Source organism: Diceros bicornis, chromosome 27, assembly GCF_020826845.1.
Source record: "Diceros bicornis minor isolate mBicDic1 chromosome 27, mDicBic1.mat.cur, whole genome shotgun sequence".
Classification (NCBI taxonomy): Eukaryota; Metazoa; Chordata; class Mammalia; order Perissodactyla; family Rhinocerotidae; genus Diceros; species Diceros bicornis.
The window spans coordinates 46,266,410-46,284,828 of NC_080766.1; positions in this window are offsets into that span (position 1 = coordinate 46,266,410).

Sequence of the window (18,419 nt, forward strand, 5' to 3'; positions counted from 1 at the left end):
GTTTAGGTCAGGGTCAGGGTTAGGATTAGGATAAGGGTTAGGGTCAGGGTCAGGTTCAGGGTCAGGTTTCAGGTCAGAGTAATGGTAGGGGTAGGGGTAGGGCTACCATGAGGGTTAGGGTCAGGGTCAGGTTCCAGGTCCGGGTGAGGGTCAGGCTAGGGGTAGGGGTTGGGGTAGGGTTAGTTTTAGGGTCAGGTGTAGGGTTGGGGTTAAGTTGAGGTTTAGGGTGTGTCAAGGTCAAGATCAGGGGTAGGTTTAGGTGTAGGTATCATGGTGGAGTTAGTGGTAATGGTAGGTGTAGGTGTAGGTTTAGGGTTAAGGTTAGGGTTAGCATTAGGATTAGGGTCGGGGTCAGGGTCTGGATCAGTGGTAGGGGTTGCAGTATAGGTAGGGGTAGGGTTAGGGTTAGGATTTGGGTCAGGGTCAGAGTCAGAGTCAGGTTCAGGCTGAGATTCAGGGTCAGATTGAGGGGTGGGTTTAGGGTTAGTGCTAGGGTCAGATGTCAGAGGCAAGGCAGGGGCAGGGATAGGATTAGGCATAGGGCAAGGATTAGGGTTAGTGGTAGGGTTAAGGTTAGGGGTAGGGGTAGGGTTAGGTTCAGGGTCAGGGTCAGGGCTGGATCGGGGCAGAGGTATGTTTAGGAGTAGGTGTAGTGGTGGGTGTAGGGATAGTAACAGTGTTAGGGGCAGGGGCAGGGTTCAGTGTCAGGGTCAGGGTCAGGTTAATGGGTAGGTGTATGGTTAGAGGTAGGGGTAGGTGTAGGTGTAGGGTACGTTTACTTTTTGGGTCAGGGTCAGGGTCAGGGTCAGTGTCAGTGTCAGTCATAATGGTAGGGGTAGGGGTAGGGGCAGGTGTTATGGCAGGGTTATGGTAGGTTTAGGGTTTGGTTTAGGGTTAGGGTCAGGGTCAGGGTCAGGTTCAGGGTTAGTTTTAGGACTAAGGGTTGAGGTTGGGGTAGGGTTAGGGTTAGAGTTAGAGTTAGGGTTTGGGTTTAGGGATTAGGGTAAGTGTTAAGGTTAGGGGTAGGGGTAGTGGTAGTGGCAGGGGTAGGGTTAGGGTTAAGGTAAGTGTTGGGGTAGGTTCGGGTTCAGAGTCGTTGTCAGGATCAGGTTCATGGTCAGCCTCAAGGTCAGGGTACATGTAGGTGTAGGTGTAGGGTCAGTGTCAGGGTCAGAGTCAGGGTCAGGGTTACAGTTAGGGTCAGGGTTAGGGTCTGGGTCAGGGTCAGGAGTAGGGTCGGGGTGGGTATAGTCATAGTAGTAGGGATAGGGGTAAAGTTAGGGTCAGTGTCAGGGTCATGGTCATGATCTGGGTCAGGTACAGGATCAGGTTCAAGGTTAATGTTAGTGTCTGGGTCAAGGTCAGGGTCAGGGGTATAGTCATGGGTTACATTAGAGGTAGGGTTACGGTTAGGGTTAGGGTTAAGTTTCATGTCAGGGTCATGTTCAGAGTCAGGAGCAGAAGTAGGGGTAGGGGTATGTTTAGGAGTAGGGTTAGGGGTATGGTTAGGGTTAGGGTCAAGGTCAGGTTCTGTGTCAGTGTCAGGTTCAGTCGTGAAGGTGGGTTTGGGGTTTGGGTTAGGGGTTGGGATAGTGTTAGGGTTAAGTTGAGGTTTAGGGTAAGTGTCAAGGTCAAAGTCGGGGTGGTTTCAGGAGTAGGGGTAGTGTTAGGATTAGTGGCAGTGGTGGATGTAGGCATAGAGGTAAGCTTAGGGTTAGCGTTAGGATTAGGGTCAGGGTCAGGGTCAGGGACAGAGTTAGTTGTATGGGTTACAGTATGGGTTGGGGTAGTGTTAGGGTTAGGGTTCGGGTTATGGTCAAGGTCAGGGTCAGTGTCCAGGTCAGAGTCAATAGCAGTGGCAGGGTAGGGATAGGGCTAGGCATAGGGGTATGCGATGTTTTAGGGGTGGGTTAGGGTCAGGCTTAGGGTTAGGGTCAGGGTCAGCGTCACAGTCTTGGGTAGGATCAGGGTCATGAGCAGGGTTAGGGGTAGGGATAGCAGTAGGGTCAGGATCTGGGTCAGGGTAAGCATCAGCGTCAGGGTCTGGGTCAGGTGTGGGGGTAAAGGTAGGAGTAGGGGTATGGTTAAGGTCAAGGTTACTGTTAGGGTGAGGGTCAGGGTCAGGGTCCAGGATAGGGATAGGGGTAGGGTGAGGCTTAGGGTTAGGATTAGTTTCTGGTTCAGGGTCAGGGTCACTGTCAGGGTCAGGTCCTCAAGCTTAGGGATCATCTTCATATAACACTTTTGGAATATTGCAGGACAGGGCATTCAGAAAGCTGCTCACTCACATTCATTAAAGAATGCTCTTTCTGAACAGTTACTTATAAGCTGGGGTTGAGAAAAAGTCTTCTTTAATGAATGTGAGCGAGAGGTTTTCTGAATGTGCTGTACTGCACTGTTCCAAGTGTTATATGAAGATGATTTTCAAGAACTAGAAGCAAGAGTGTTTGTGTACAATGTTATTTCCTGGAATGGATGTTACAGATCCTCTATCTCAGCTGTAGTGAAAAGTTTGGAACTCATACACAAAGGTGTTCCTGAACAGCTACTTATAAGCCGGGTTCAGAAAGAGCATTCTTGATTGAATGTGAGAGACTTTGTGAATGCCCTGTACTGCAATGCCCCAAAGGTGTTATATGAAGATGATCATTAAGATCTAAAGACCCTGACGCTGACCACTGACCCTGACCCTGACCCTGAACCTTGCCCTTATCCTAAACATAACTCTACCCCAAACTCTACCCCTACCCCAACCCATACACCTGCACCTACCTGTACCCTTGACCCAGACCCTGATGCTGATCCTTACCCTGACCCGGACCCTGACAATAACCCTAACCCTGACCCTACTGCTATCCCTACCCCTACCCCTGACCCTACCCCTGAACCCGAACTTGACACTGACCCTGATGCTGACCCACACTCTAACTCTGACCCTGACTCTGTCCCTACCAGTAGCCCTACCACTACTCCTGCGCCTACCTCTAACCCCAAACTCACCTCCACTCCCAACCCTGAATATGACCCTGAACCTAACCATAGCCCTAACTGTAGCCCTAATGCTAACCATACCCCTATGCCTAGCCCTACCCCTGACCCTGACCCTTAACCCTAACCCTAACTCTACACCTATCCTTACCCCTACCCCTACCCATACCCCTACCCCTACCCATACCCCTACCCCTATCCCTGACACTCACTCTGAACCTGACCCTGACCCTAACCCTAAATCTAGCAATAAATCTACCCCTGTGCTTACCTCTACCCTAAGTCTACCGTTACCCTGGACCTGACCCAGATTTTGACCCTGACCCTGACTGTGAACCTATCCCTAAACCTAACCCCTACAGCTAACTCTAACCCTGCCACTATGGCTACCCTACCCGGACCCCTGACTCTAACCCTGACACTTACCTAGAACCTGACCCTGACCTTGACCCAAACCCCACTCCTAAACCTACACCTACCCCTTTTCCTACAGCTGATCCTTGCCTTGATACTGACCCTGACCCTGAATCAAAACTGAATGCTACACCTACCTCTACCCCTGCACCTACCACTGACCAAGATGCTGACGCTGACTTACCCTGAACCTGACCCTGACCCTGACCCTGATCCTATCCTCACCACTACCACTACTCCTAGCCCTACCCCTGACCCAGACCCTGACACTGATGCTTATGCTGACCCTGATCCTAACCCTACCCATTCCCCTACACCTACCACTACACCTGATCCTGACCCTGTTACTGATGTTGACCCTAACCTGAACCCTAAACCTAACCTGCAGCTTACGCCTACCCCTAACCTGAAGGCTACCCCTATCCCTCCCCCTACCACACCCCTGACCCTTACCTTGACACTGACCCTAAACCTGACCCTGACATGAACCCTAGCCCTAAACATAACACAAAGCCTACACTTAACCCAACACCTACTCCTATGCCTACCCCACCTCTACCCTTAATGCTACCTCTACCAGTACCCCAACCCCTACCTGTGCCCCAACCCCTACCCTGAACACAGACCCTACACCTGACCCTGACCCTACCCATAACCCTACCACTGCCCCTACACCAACGCCTGACCCTAATCCTGATACTAACCCTAACCCTAACCCTAACCCTAATCATAACCCAACACCTATCCTTACCCCTAGCCCCATCCCTGACCCTGGCCCTAAATCTAACACTAACCCTACCCTTACATCTATCCCTAACCTTAACTCTACCCCTAGCACGGACCCTACCCTGACCCTGACCCTGACTGTGAACCTATCCCTAATCGTAACCTGAATGCTACAACTAATCCTAACTCTACCACTATGTCTACCCTACCCCGAACCTGACCCTAACCCCAACCCTTACCCAGACCCAGACCTGGACCCTGACCCAAACCCCACCCCTAACCCTACAGCTACCCCTTTCCCTACAGCAGACCCTTACCTTGACACTGACCATGACCCTGATCCAAACTAACCCCTACTGCTATGCCTACCCTGACCCCAACCCCTGACCCATATGTTGATCCTGACACCCTGAACCTGACGCTGACCTTGACCCCAAAATTATCCCTACTCCTACCCCTATCCCTACCCCTGACCCTGACCATCACCCTGAGCCTGACCTAGAACCTGACCATAACCCTAACCATACCCCTACCCCTAGCCCTACCCTCGAACCAGACCCTGGCCCAGATGCTTACCCTGAGCCTGATCCTAACCCTACTGGTTCCCCTACACCTACCACTACACCTGATCCTGATGCTGACCCTAACCCGAACCCTAACCCTAATCCTAATCAGAAGCCTAATCCTACCAATAACCCTATACCTACTCCTATCTCTACACACTAATCCTGACACTGACCCTGACGCTGACCCTAACTCGAGCCCTAACCCTAAACTTAACACAAACCCTACACCTACCCCTACCCCTAATGCTACCACTACCCCTACCCCTACCCATAACCAAAACACAGACCCTACCCCTGACCCTGACCCTACATGTACCCCTACACTTACCACTACCCCCGCCTCTGCCCCTAACCTGGACCCTGACCAGAACCTAGTCCAAACACTAACTATAACCCTAATCCTAACCCTATGCCTACCCCTATACCTATCCCTATCCTTCCCCTACCACTACCCTTAACCCTGACCCTAGCCCTGGACCTGAACTTGACCCTGATCCTGATGCTAGCCATCACACTAACCCAGACCCTGACTCTGACCATGTCCCTATGCCTAACCCTAACCCTACTCCTACCTCTACCACAATCCTCGCCCCCACTCCCAACCCTGAACCTAACCCTAACCCTAACCCTACACCTAACCTTACCCCTACCCCTACCCCTGACCTGACCTTGACCCTAACTCTAACACTAAATGTAACCCTAACCCTACCCTTACACCTATCTCTACCCCTACCCCGGAACCTGACCCTGATTTTGACCCTGACCCTGATTGTGAACGTATCCCTAACCCTAACACTACAAATAACCCTAACCCTGCCACTATGTTTACCTACTCCAACTCCTGATCCTGACCTTGACCCTTACCCAGACCCTGAGCCAGACCCTAATCCAAACCCCACCCCTAACCCTACACCAACCCCTTTCCTACAGCTGACCCTTACCTTGACACTGACACAAACCCTGAACCAAAACCAAACCCTACCCCTATGCTTACCACTGACCCAGATGCTGACCCTGACACTTACCCTGAACCTGACCCTGACACCGACTCTGACACTATCTCTACCCCTATTCCTACCCCTGACACTGAACCTGACCCTGACTCTGACCCTGCCCCTAACCCTACCCCTAACCCTACCCCTTACACAAAATCTAACTCTACGCCTACTCCTAACACCTGAAACCCTAACCCTGAACCCTAACCTTAACTCTAACCCTAACCCAACCCCAACCACAAACCTTAGTCCTAAACCTAACCCTGACCTTGACCATGACATGGAGCATAACCATAAGTCTAAACTTTTCCCTACAACAAACCTTAAACTTACCAGTATGTCAACCCCTACGGCAACGCTTGACCCTGCCCTGACACTTTCCCGGACCCTGACTTGAACTCTGTGCCCGCTCCAATGCCTACACCTACTCTTACCCATATACCTGACCCTGACCTTCACCCTTCTACTAAACCTACCCCTACCCCTACCCCTACTCCTACCCTGGATGTTACACCTGACCCTGGCCGTAACCCTAACTCTAAACTTACCTCTACCCCTACCGCTACCCCTAACCCTATGCCAAAACCAAACCCTACCCCCACCCTTACCCCAGACACTGAACCTGACCTGGACTCTAAACCAGACCATAACCATAAACCTAACTCTAAACCTACCCCTAACCAAACTTCTAATCCTCCTCTACTCATACCTCTGACCCTGACACTGACCCTAACCCTGACCCTAACCCTAACCCTAAACTTAACACAAACCCTACACCTATCCTTACACATACACCTACCTGTACATCTACACCTACCCGTACATCTACACCTACCCCTACACATACACCTACCTGTACACCTACACCTACCCCTACACTTACTCCTACCCCTAACCCTAACATAGACACTACCCCTGACCCTGACCCTGACCATGACCCTGCAGGTAGACCTACCTTACCACTACCCCTGTCCCTGCCCCTTATCCAACCCAAACACTATCCCTAACCCAAACACTACCCCTAAACCTAACCCTAACCCTACCTCTAACCCTACACCTGCCCATATCCCTAACCTTACCCCTAACTCTAACCCTACCTCTGAACCTGAACTTTACAATGACCCAGAACCTAACCCTGACTCTGATCCTGACCCTGTCCCTACCCTTAAACCTACTGCTATCCCTACACCTAACCCTGACCCTGACCTGGACGCTGACCCTAAACCTAACCCCACCCCTACACCTATGCCTAACACTGACACTGAACCTGACCCTGACCCTGACCCTAGATCTAACGCTAACCATACCCCTATGCCTACCCCCCACCCTACCTCTACCCCTACCCTGGACCCTACCCTGACTGTGAACCTATTCCTATCCCTAACTCCACTCCTGCCCCAGACACTGACACTGACCCTGACCCAGACACTGACATTGCACCTATACCTACCATTACACCTACCCCTGACCCTGATGCTGACCATGACCATGATCCTGACCCTGACTCTGACCATGACTCTACCACTAACCCTAACCCTGACCCTAAAACTAACTCTAACCCTACATCTACCCCTAAGCCTAACACTTACCTTAACCCCAAACACCAAACACTAACCCTAACTCTAACCCTAACCCTACCCAAACCACTAAGCTTAGTCCTAAACCTAACCCTGACCCTAACCATAACCCTAAAACTAACCCTAAACATACCCCTATGTCTACCCCTACCCTGATGTTGGACCCTGTCCTGACCTTTCCCTTTACCCAGACCCTGACTTGAACCCTATGCGTACCCCTACACCTAGACATACACCTACCCCTACCCCTGACCCTGACCCTTCTCTTAAACCTATCCTTACCCCTACCCCTACCACTACACCTGACCTTACACCTAATCCTGACCCTGATTCTGACCATAACCCTAACCATAAACTTTTCCCTACCCCTACTGCTACCCTACCCCTACGACAAAATCAAACCCTACCTCTATCCCTACCCCTACCCCTGACACTGAACATGACCCTGACCTTAAACCTGACCATAACCATAACCCTAACCCTAACTCTACCCCTAACCCAACCCCTACTCTTCCTTTAACCCTACTCCTGACCCTGACCCTGACTGTACACGTACACCTACACTACCACTACCCCTGCCCCTGCCCCTGCCCTGGACACTGACCTGACACTGGCACCAACAGTAACCCTAAACCTAACACTACCCCTGCCACTATACATACCCATATCCCCACCCCTACCCCTCATCCTGACTGTACCCCTGAACCTGAATTTTACCCTGAACCAGACCCTGAACCTAACACTGACCCTGGCCCTAACCATAACTGTCACACTGACCCTGACTCTAGCCTTACCCCTACACTTACACCTACCCCTGACCCTGACCCTGATGCTGACCCTAAACCTAACCCTACTCCTACACCTACATCTAACACTGACACTGAACCTGACCCTGACCATGACCCCCACCCTAACCCTACCCTTGGCCCAGACACTGACCCTGACCCTGACACTGACCCTACACCTACACCTACCCCTACACCTACAGCTGCCCCTGATGCTCATGCTGACCATGACCTGGATCCTGACCCTGACCCTGACCATGAACCTACCCCTAACCCTAAGTGTAACCCTAACCCTTACCCGAACTCTAACTCTAACCCTACTCCAGCCACAGAGTCCTAAACCTAACCCTGACCCTAACAATATCCTCAACCCTAACCCTACAACTAACCTTAAACCAACCCCTGTGTCTACCCCAACACCAAAGCCTGACCCTCTCCCTGACCCTGACACTGACCCTGACCCTGACTCTAATCCTACCCCTACGCCTACCCCTGCTCCAACACCTGACCTTGACCTTCCTCTAACCCCATCCCTACCCCTACCCTTAACTTTATAATGAACCCTGATCCTGACTCTAACCGTAACCCTAAACCTAAACTTAAACCTACCCTTACACCTGCCCCTACACCTATGCCAAAACCAAACCCTACCCCTACCCCTGACACTGACACTGACCCTGACCCTAAATCTGACCCTAACCCCACATCTATCCAAACTCTTACCCCTCCCTTACACATACCCCTGGCACTGACCTTGATGCTATCCCTGACCCTACCCTGACTCCTACCACTATCCCTACCCCTACACTTACCCCTACCCCTGACCTTGACCTTGACACTTACTCTAAACCTAAACCTAACTCCAACCCTCACTCCTATGCCTGAACCTGACCTTGACCCAGAACCTGACCTTTACCCTAACCCTAACAATAGCCTGACTCCTAACCCAACACCAACCCCTACCCTGACTGTGATGCGAACACTGACCCTGACACTAACCCTAACCCTAACCCTAACTTTACACTCACCCTACCCCTACCCCTACCCATACAACTGACCCTGATCCTGACATTGACCCTGACCCGAACTCTAAACCTACCTTACCCGTACTTCTACCCCTAATTGGAACCTTACTCCTGACCCTGACCCTGACCCTGACACTGACACTGAACACTGACCTTCCTGTAACCCTATTCCTACCCTTACTCCAACTGCCACACCTACCCCTAACCCTCATCACGACCTTGACCAGGACTCTAATCCTAACCCGACGCCTAACCCTACACCTACACCTATACCTACTCCTACCCCTAGATATGCCCCTGATCTGAACCTGAGCCTGACCTTGAACATGACCCTGAACTTAACCCTAACACTAACTGCAACCCTAACCCTAATCATACCCATACAACTACCCCTACCTCTGACACTGACCCTGACTCTAACCCTAACTCTACCCCTATGCTTACCTTTAACCCTACCCCTACCCCTACCCCTGAAACTCACCCTGATCCTGAACTTGACCCTGACACTTACCCAGATCCTGACCTTGACCCTGACCCAAACTCCATCCATGAACCTACCCCTAGCCCTTTCCATGCAGCTGACCCTTAATTTGACACTGACCCTGACCCAAAACCAATGCCTGCACCTACCCCTACCCCTACATCTACCCCTGACTCATGCGTTGACCCTGGCACTAACCCTGAACCTGACTGTGATGCTGACCACAACACTGTCCCTACAGTTAACCCTATCCCTACTCCTGCCCCTGACCCAGAACCTGATACTAACTGTACCCCTACCCCTACCCCTAACTCTGATGCTTACCCTGACCCTGATCCTAACCCTACCTTTTCCCCTACACCTGACTCTGACCCTGATCCTGATGCTGACCCTAACCCTGAAGCCTACCTAACTCTTACCTAATCCCTGAACCCTTACCCTAACCCGAAGCCTACCCCTACCCGTAACTCTACACCTATCCCTATCCCTACCCCTAATCCTGACACTGACCCTAACTCAAACCCTAACCCTAAACTTAACACAAACCCTACATCTAACCCTCCATACCCCTATACAACTCCCTACCCTTACCCCTAATGCTACCACTACCACTACTCCAACCCTTACACCTACCACTACCCCCGCCCCTGCCCCTGCCCCAGACCCTTACTGGACCCTAGCCCAAACACTAACCCTAATGCTAACTCAAAACATACCCTTAACCCTACACCTAACCCTATCCCTACCCCTAACCCTGATTCTATCCCTGAACCTGATCCTAACCCTGAACCTGATGCTGACCCTCACCCTAATCCTGACCCTGACCTTGTCCCTACCCCAACCTTATCCCTACCTCTACCTCTACCCCTACCCTCACCCCCACTCCAGACTGAACCTGACCCTGAGGCTAACCCTAACCATAACTGTAACCCTAACCATAACTATACCCCTGCATCTACACCTACCCCTGACACTGACCCTGACCCTAATGCTAACCCTATCCTTAACCCTACCCCTACCCTTGATACTCACCCTGAATCTGACCCTGACCCTAAATATAACACTAAACCTACCCCTACCCATACCCATATCTCTACGTCTACCCCAGACCCTGATTTTGACCCTGACTGTGAACTTATCCCTAACCCTAATGCTAACCCTACAACTAACCCTAACCCTTCAACTATGTCTATCCTACCCAAACCCCTGAACCTGACCCTGACCCTTACCCAGACTCTGACTTGGACCCTGAACCAAACCCCACCCTTCTCCCTACACCTACCCCTTTCCCTAGAACTGACCCTTACCTTGACACTGACCCTGACCCTGACTCCAAACCAATCCCTACCCCTACCCTTAACCTTGACACAGAAGATGACCCTGACATTTACCCTGAACTTGACCCTGACCCTGACCCCAACACTATGCCTACCCCTACCCCAATATCTAACCCTGATGCTGACCCTGACTGTAAATATGACACTAACACTAACCTTAACCCTAGCCATACACCTACCCCTAACCTCAGCACTAACCCTGACACAGACCCTGACCCTGACCCTGATGCTTACCCTCACCCTGATCCTAACCCTACCTGTTCCCCTACACCTACAACTGAACCTGACCCTGATCCTGACTCTGACCCTAACCCAAACCCTAACCCTAAGCTGAAGCCTACCCCTACACCTAACCCTACACCTACTCCTATCCCTACACATACCACTACCCCTGACCCTGACCCTGACTCTGACCCTAACCCTGACTGTAAGCTGAACCCTAACCATGATATTAACATAAACCCCACACCTACACCTACACACATTCCTATCCCTACACCTACACCTGCCCCTAATGCTACCCATACCCTTACCCCTACCCCAACCCTAAGACAGACCCTACCCTTGACTCTGACCCTGACCCTGACCCTACCTGTACCCCTGAACCTACCACTACTGCTGCCCCTGGCTCTGGCTCTGATGTGGACCTTGACCTGACTCTAGCCCAAACACTAACCTTAACCTTGCACCTACCCCTACACCTACCCTTATCCCAACCCCTACCCCTACTCCTACCTCTAACCTTGACCCTAACTCTGAACCTGAACTTGGACCAGACTTTGACCCTGACCCTAACCCTGACCCTGACCCTGACTTTACCTATAACCCTACCCCTACTGCTACACTTACCCCTGACTCTAACCCTGACTCTGACCATGACACTGACTCTAACCCTAACCCTACCCCTACCCCTACCCCTACACGTATGCCTACCCCTGACACTGGCTCTGACCCTAAACCTAACTCTAATTATAACCCTACTCCTATCCCTATCTCTACCCTACCCCTACTCTTGACCTTGACTCTCACACTGATCTTGACCCTAAATCAAACACTAACCCTACCCCTCTCCCTACCCCTCTCCCTAACTCTACCCCTACCACGGACCCTGCCTTGACCCTGACCTGGATCCTGACTGTGAACCTATTCCTACCCCTAAACCTACCCTGGCCTGGACAATGATGCTGACCCTGACCCTACACCTACACCTACCCCTACCCCGACCCTAATCCTGACCCTGACCCTACCCCTAACACTAACACTTAACCTAACCCCTAAGCCCGAACCCAAACCCTAACTGTAACCCTAACACTACCCCAAAACAACCCTTAGTTTTAAACCTAACACTGACCCTGATCCCAACCATAACCCTAAATATAACCCTACAACTAACCCTAAACCTACCCTATGTCTACATTTACCCCAATGCCTGACCCTGTCCCTGACCCCTCCCCTGACTGTGTCCTTGACTCTAACCCTAGCCCTATCCCTATGCCTACCCCAATGTTTACTCCTACACCTGACCCTGACCCTGACCCTTCCCCTAACCCTATCCCTACACCTGCCCCTACCCCTACCCCTGACCTTACACCTGAACCTGACCCTGACTTAGACCATAACCCTAACTCTAAACTTACCCTACCCCTACCGCTATCCCTACCACTATGCCAAAACCAAACCCTACCCTTACCCCTACCACTACCACTACTGCTGACTGACCCTGACCCTGATCCTAAATCAGACCCTAACCATAACCCTAACACTACCCCTACCCGTAACCCAACCCTTACCCCTCCCCTACCCCACTCCTCACAGTGACCCTGACCCAGACCCTACCACTACTTCTACCACTACCCCTACCCCTACCCATGACCCTGACCCTACCCCTGACCTTGACCTTGACACTTACCTTAAACCAAAACCCCAGCCCTATCCCTACCCCTAATGCTACCCCAACCCCTACCCTGACCATCAATCCTATGCCTGAACCTGACCCGGACCCTAACCCTCACCCTGACCCTAACCCTACACCAAACCCAGACCCTGACCCTGACCCTGACTCTGACCTTAACCCTAACCCTAAATCTAATCCTTACTGTGACCATAACCCTCACCCTCACCCTAAGCCTAACCCTTACCAGAACCTGAACCTGAACCAGAACCCAAAGCCTAACCCTAACCTGAACCCCAACCCAAACCCTAACCAGAACCTGAACTCGAAACTCATCCTGACACTAACCCCAATGTGAACCCTAACCCTAACCCCAACCCTAACCCTAACTGGAACCTGAACATGAAGCCTAACCCTAAACGTAACCCTACCCCTACCTGGAACCCTAACTCTAACTCTAGGCCAAGCCCCAGCACTAACAACCCTACACCTAGCCCTAGCCCAAACACTAACCCTAACCCAAACCCAAAGCCAAATCCAAACCCCAGCCTAAACCTATTGTTATCCCTCCCCATAACTCTAAACCACGGATACCCTTACCCCTACAGATAACCAACCCTAACCCTAGCTGTAACCCTAACCCTAGCCCTAGCCCTAGCCCTAACACTAACCCTAACTCTAACCTTAACAAGTCTAACTCTAACCTGAACTCTAACCTTAACCCTAACCAAACCCTAACCCTAACCCAAGCCCATGCCTTAACCCTGACCCTGACCCTCACTCTGACCCTATCCCTGACCCTGACCTTGACCCTCACCCTAACCCTGACCCTAACCTTAACCATGACCCAGACCCTAACCCTAACCCTGACCCTGACACTAACCCTAACCAGAAACCTAAACCAAACTCAAACCTGATCCCTAACCGGTACCTGATTCCGAGCCACCGCCCGTCCCCCCCCCTTACCTCTTGGCGCCCCCTGGATGCTCTTAACTGAGTGTCTCGCTGGGCCTGAGGCGTTTACTTTGAAAAAATTAGTGTTCAAAGCAGGCCTGAGCCGCATGGATACTACAGCTAGGAACAATGGAATAGGACGTCGGTTCTATTTTGTTGGTTTTCGGAACTGAGGCCATGATTAAGAGGTACCGCCGGGGGCAATTGCGCTGCTAGAGGTGAAATTCTTGGACCAGCACAAGACAGACCAGAGCAAAAGCATTTGCCAAGAATGTTTTCATTAATCAAGAACGAAAGGCGGAGGTTCGAAGACGATCAGATACCGCGGTAGTTCAGACCATAAACGATGCGGACTGGAGATGTGGCGGCGTTATTCCCATGACCCGCCGGCCAGCTTCCGGGAAACCAAAGTCTTTGGGTTCTGGGGGGAGTATGGTTGCAAAGCTGAAACTTAAAGAAATTGACGGAAGGGCACCACCAGGACTGGAGCCTGCGGCTTAATTTGACTCAACACAGGAAACCTCACCCGGCCCGGACAGGAACAGGATTGACAGATTGATAGCTCTTTCTCGATTCCGTGGGTGGTGGTGCATGGCCGTTCTTAGTTGGTGGAGCGATTTGTCTGGTTAATTCCGATAACGAACGAGACTCTGGCATGCTAACTACTTACGCGACCCCCGAGCCGTCGGCGTCCCCCAACTTCTTAGAGGGACAAGTGGCGTTCTGCCACCCGAGATTGAGCAATAACAGGTCTGTGATGCCCTTAGATGTCCGGGGCTGCACGCGCGCTACACTGACTGGCTCAGCGTGTGCCTACCCTACGCCGGCAGGCGCGGGTAACCCGTTGAACCCCATTTGTGATGGGGATCGGGGATTGCAATTATTCCCCATGAACAAGGAATTCCCAGTAAGTGCGGGTCATAAGCTTGCATTGATTAAGTCCCTGCCCTTTGTACACACCACCCATGGCTACTACCGATTGGATGGTTTAGTGAGGCCCTAGGATATCCCCCCCAGCCCCCACCCCCCCCACCCCCGCCTGGTGGGAGCACCGCCCTGGCCCAGGGCTGAGAAGACTGTTGACTATCTAGAGGAAGTAAAGGTCTGTAACAGTGTTTCCCTAGGTGAACCTGTGGAAGGATCATTAATGGAGAAGCTTGGAGCCCGCCTGTTGAGTGCGCTGGCTACCCATCACCATGTGGGCGAGCTGGTGCCCTGCGCCCCCACTAGTCACCAGAGGCATGGATGGCATACCTCCGCAGGTGGCGGTCAGCTGGGAGGAGTGGGGTGGCAACGGGGTCTCCCCGCCTAGTGCCCTCCGGCCCAGGCCCCCACCTGTGGTCACCACATCCCCCATCTGTGGTCCCCGCCCTCCGATCTCCCTGAAGCTGGTCGAGGGTCGCTACCCTGCATCCCTTCACGCCTCTTGGGACGGGTTTCTGGCGGCGTCAGTCCCCGAAGGGCCTTGGAGCTTTGGGTCACGCGGGGTGCCCGCCGCCTCGTGCCGCCAGCCCTGTACGGCTCCCGGGTCGTCGCCGGTGGTCTGCTCCTCCGATCCCGCCCCCGCCGCGTCTCTCCCCGCCCTCCGCCCCCCGGGGCCCCCCTCCGGCTCTTCCTCCCCTCTCCCTGCCCCTTTGCGCCCCGCCTCCCGCGTAGCCCCACACCCTCCGTGGCGTGGGGCCCGGGCCGCGGGTGCGGGGAGGGCCAGAGGGCGGTGTGTGTCGGGCGCGAGGCCCGCCCGGTGTGTGTGGGGGGGGGGCGGCGTCGGTGGGCGGCGGGTCCCGGGCTGCCGCAGGCGGTGTTATCGGCGTGGAGGCAGCGGCCGCGCGGTTCCTCCCACCTCTCCCGTTTCTTCCGCCTCATCCAGGCACCTAGAGCTCCCCGGCGCCCAGGTTTACAGACCCCTGGGCGTCTCGCCCGTGCCCCTCGGGTCGGGGGGCTCGGGCCCTTCTCCCTCAGGCTCCGCCTCGCGCGCTCGTCCTGTCCACCCCGGCGGGACCTCGCCCCGGGCTGGGACGGGCGAGGGCAGTGCGGCGGGCGCGGCCGAGCGCTCGGCCTTCGGGGGTCGGCTCGCGTCCCGTGTTCCAGGGGGGCCGTGTGCCCCCGACGCCGTCCATACCCTTGGTCCCTCTACGCGCCGCCGCGCGGGGGCTGCTCGGGGAACTGGCCAGCCGGAGGCCGCCCTTGCGCACCTTCCCCCCACCTCTGGCCACCCCCGTCCCCCCCGTCGACCAACAGTCCTCGAGGCTCGACATGGGCCGCCAGGGCGCGGATGGGCTTGGGGGCCGCGGGAGGCTCGCGACGGACAGGGATGTCGACCAGCCGTCCATGCCGGACTTGGCCTTGGCCGCGGGGCTCGGGAGGCTCGGGTTGACCAGATATTCCTGCTGCGCGTCACGGGACCCATGGGTCCCTGGGGCTCTGAGGCTCCGAATGCCTGAGGCCCCCAGACCCCAGCTTCCCAGGTCGACCAGCTGCCCGTCCCGGACTTCTCCCTGGGCTTTGTGGTGCTCAGGTCGGCCAGCCGGTCGTCCGGAAATCCCATGGCTGACCTCTGTCGTCCAGCCGCATACTTTCGTGGTTCATGCCGCTGGGATGAAATATAGAAGGTTAAAAATATCAATCATAGAATATCATAAATCATACCTCTCTATTCAAAGAAAGCAAAGAAACACGCAATTATAATTTTATTGTTCTAATGATTACCGTTTTCATTACTATCGTTTAGTGATGTTTGGTGGCAGTGGCGGTGGCAGCCAAAAAAAAAAAAAAAAAAGAAATAGAAAAGAAAACGAAGGAAAGTTCCTCCATCCACAAGGGGTGTCCGACTGATCCCGGGCGGCGCGGGAGGGACAGGTCTCGTTGGGTTCTCGGAAGTTTCTAAATCCGCCCGGGGACTCGATCGCACCGGCTGACTGAAGGGAGCCCCGGCAGGGATGCCTCCGGGGAGATTTCCACGTCGACCGCAGGACCCAGAACCGGCCCGGCCGGCCTGTGGCACGAAGGCGTGTGGAGGAGGACTCCGTCCCCTCGCCGCCAGACGCCCCTGTCCCAGGGACGTTCGGAAGAAAGTTGCCAAGGCCCCTTTCCGGGACCGGGCTGGCCTCTCCCCCTCTGCTCGCCTCGGGCCGAGAAACGAGACCCGGGAAGGGGTACAAGCACTCAGATGAATGCCTATGGCCAGTGTCGATAATGAACTAGCTGTCTCTGTCTGTCTGTCTGTCTCTTCCCTTTATGTATGTATGTAATATAGGTAGGTAGACCCACTGACCAGCCGACTACCTGCCGACCTACCAACGTACCTACCTACCTACCTAATTCCAGCCTTTAAAAAATGCACAAGCCAGTGGGCTTTGGGAGTCTATTCACAAAGTGAGACAGCCGTCACCAATATGTATTTCCAGAACATTCCCATCACCCCCAAATTAAGAACGGCCCCACTTCTGTATCTGTCCCCAACATCCCCCACCCCCGGGAAAGACCAATCAAATTAACAGCATGGTGCTTTTTCCAACAGGCAGACCCAAGTCATTCCTTTAGAATGTTTCAAAGTCCCGTTCAGTTCTCTGATGCAGTTCTTTTGGCCGTCAAGGAAGCAGACGATGGGGGTGGAGGTGAAGGTGGACTGGGCGTGTGTGGCACGTCCGTCCTTCTGTCACTGTAGAAATTATTTTCAAAGGAGGGATGGTTGGTGTAGGTAGACCATACTGGGTGACGGTGGTTTGGGAGCTTGCCCTAGAATGAGGAGAGAGCAGTCTTCCCTGTGAAGTGAGGGAGCCAGAATAGGTCTGGCACTTCCCTGTGAAGTGAGGGAGCCAGAATAGGTCAACCCGCTCTGGCACATGGATTCTTTGGAATTCGAGGCCCTTGAGAAACAGCAGGCACGAGAAGGACGCGAGACCTCTGCCTTTTCGTCCTGACCTGAAATCGGGAGATAAAGCTCCCGTGGGAAAGGTGCCCTCCCTGAACCAGGAGGAAAGAAGACATGCTTGTCAGCCCAGACACTAGCCCTGAGGACTCTACAAACAAAACCTTGACTCCATGAGTTTCCTCCCATCTCTTGACCTTCCCACAGTTGGCTGGCCTTGGAAGCCTAGAGCCGCTTTCCTTTCTCCTGTCATTTCTGTACAACTGGATTGTTCTTTGTGTGACGTGCTCTAGAAGCTGGAATTCAGAGCCGCCATTTCGAGTGACTTCTGCTTTAGGCTTCTCCCTGAGTGACGTGCACTTGCATGCATTCATAATCTCTCTGTTGTTCTCTTCTGGATCTGTCTTTTTGTTACTGGGCTGGGGTGGGCTCAGCCAAGGACTCAGAAGGGGAGTAGCGGTGGGAACATCATTTCTCCTCCTCTACGCCTGCTGAATGCAGGCTTACACACTGGAAACTCCCCCACTCTCACCCCTTCAACGGGATTCTGTACATCCTTGTGGTCACACACAGTCTGCATGCATGGGCACCGACAGAAAGATTTGGCAACAGCCTTAGTTGCTCTGTGCTGTTTCCAGTGGGTGGGAGTGGGGCCGGAGGTGGGACCTGGACCACCAGAGAGTAGGACAGTGGTAGCTGCCTGCCTGACCACCTGCCTGCCTGGGGGCTGAGAGCAGCACAGGGCACACTGGCTCCTGCAACTTAATTCATTCTGGGAACCTTCCGTTGTTACCCATGAGGTGCCAGTTGCT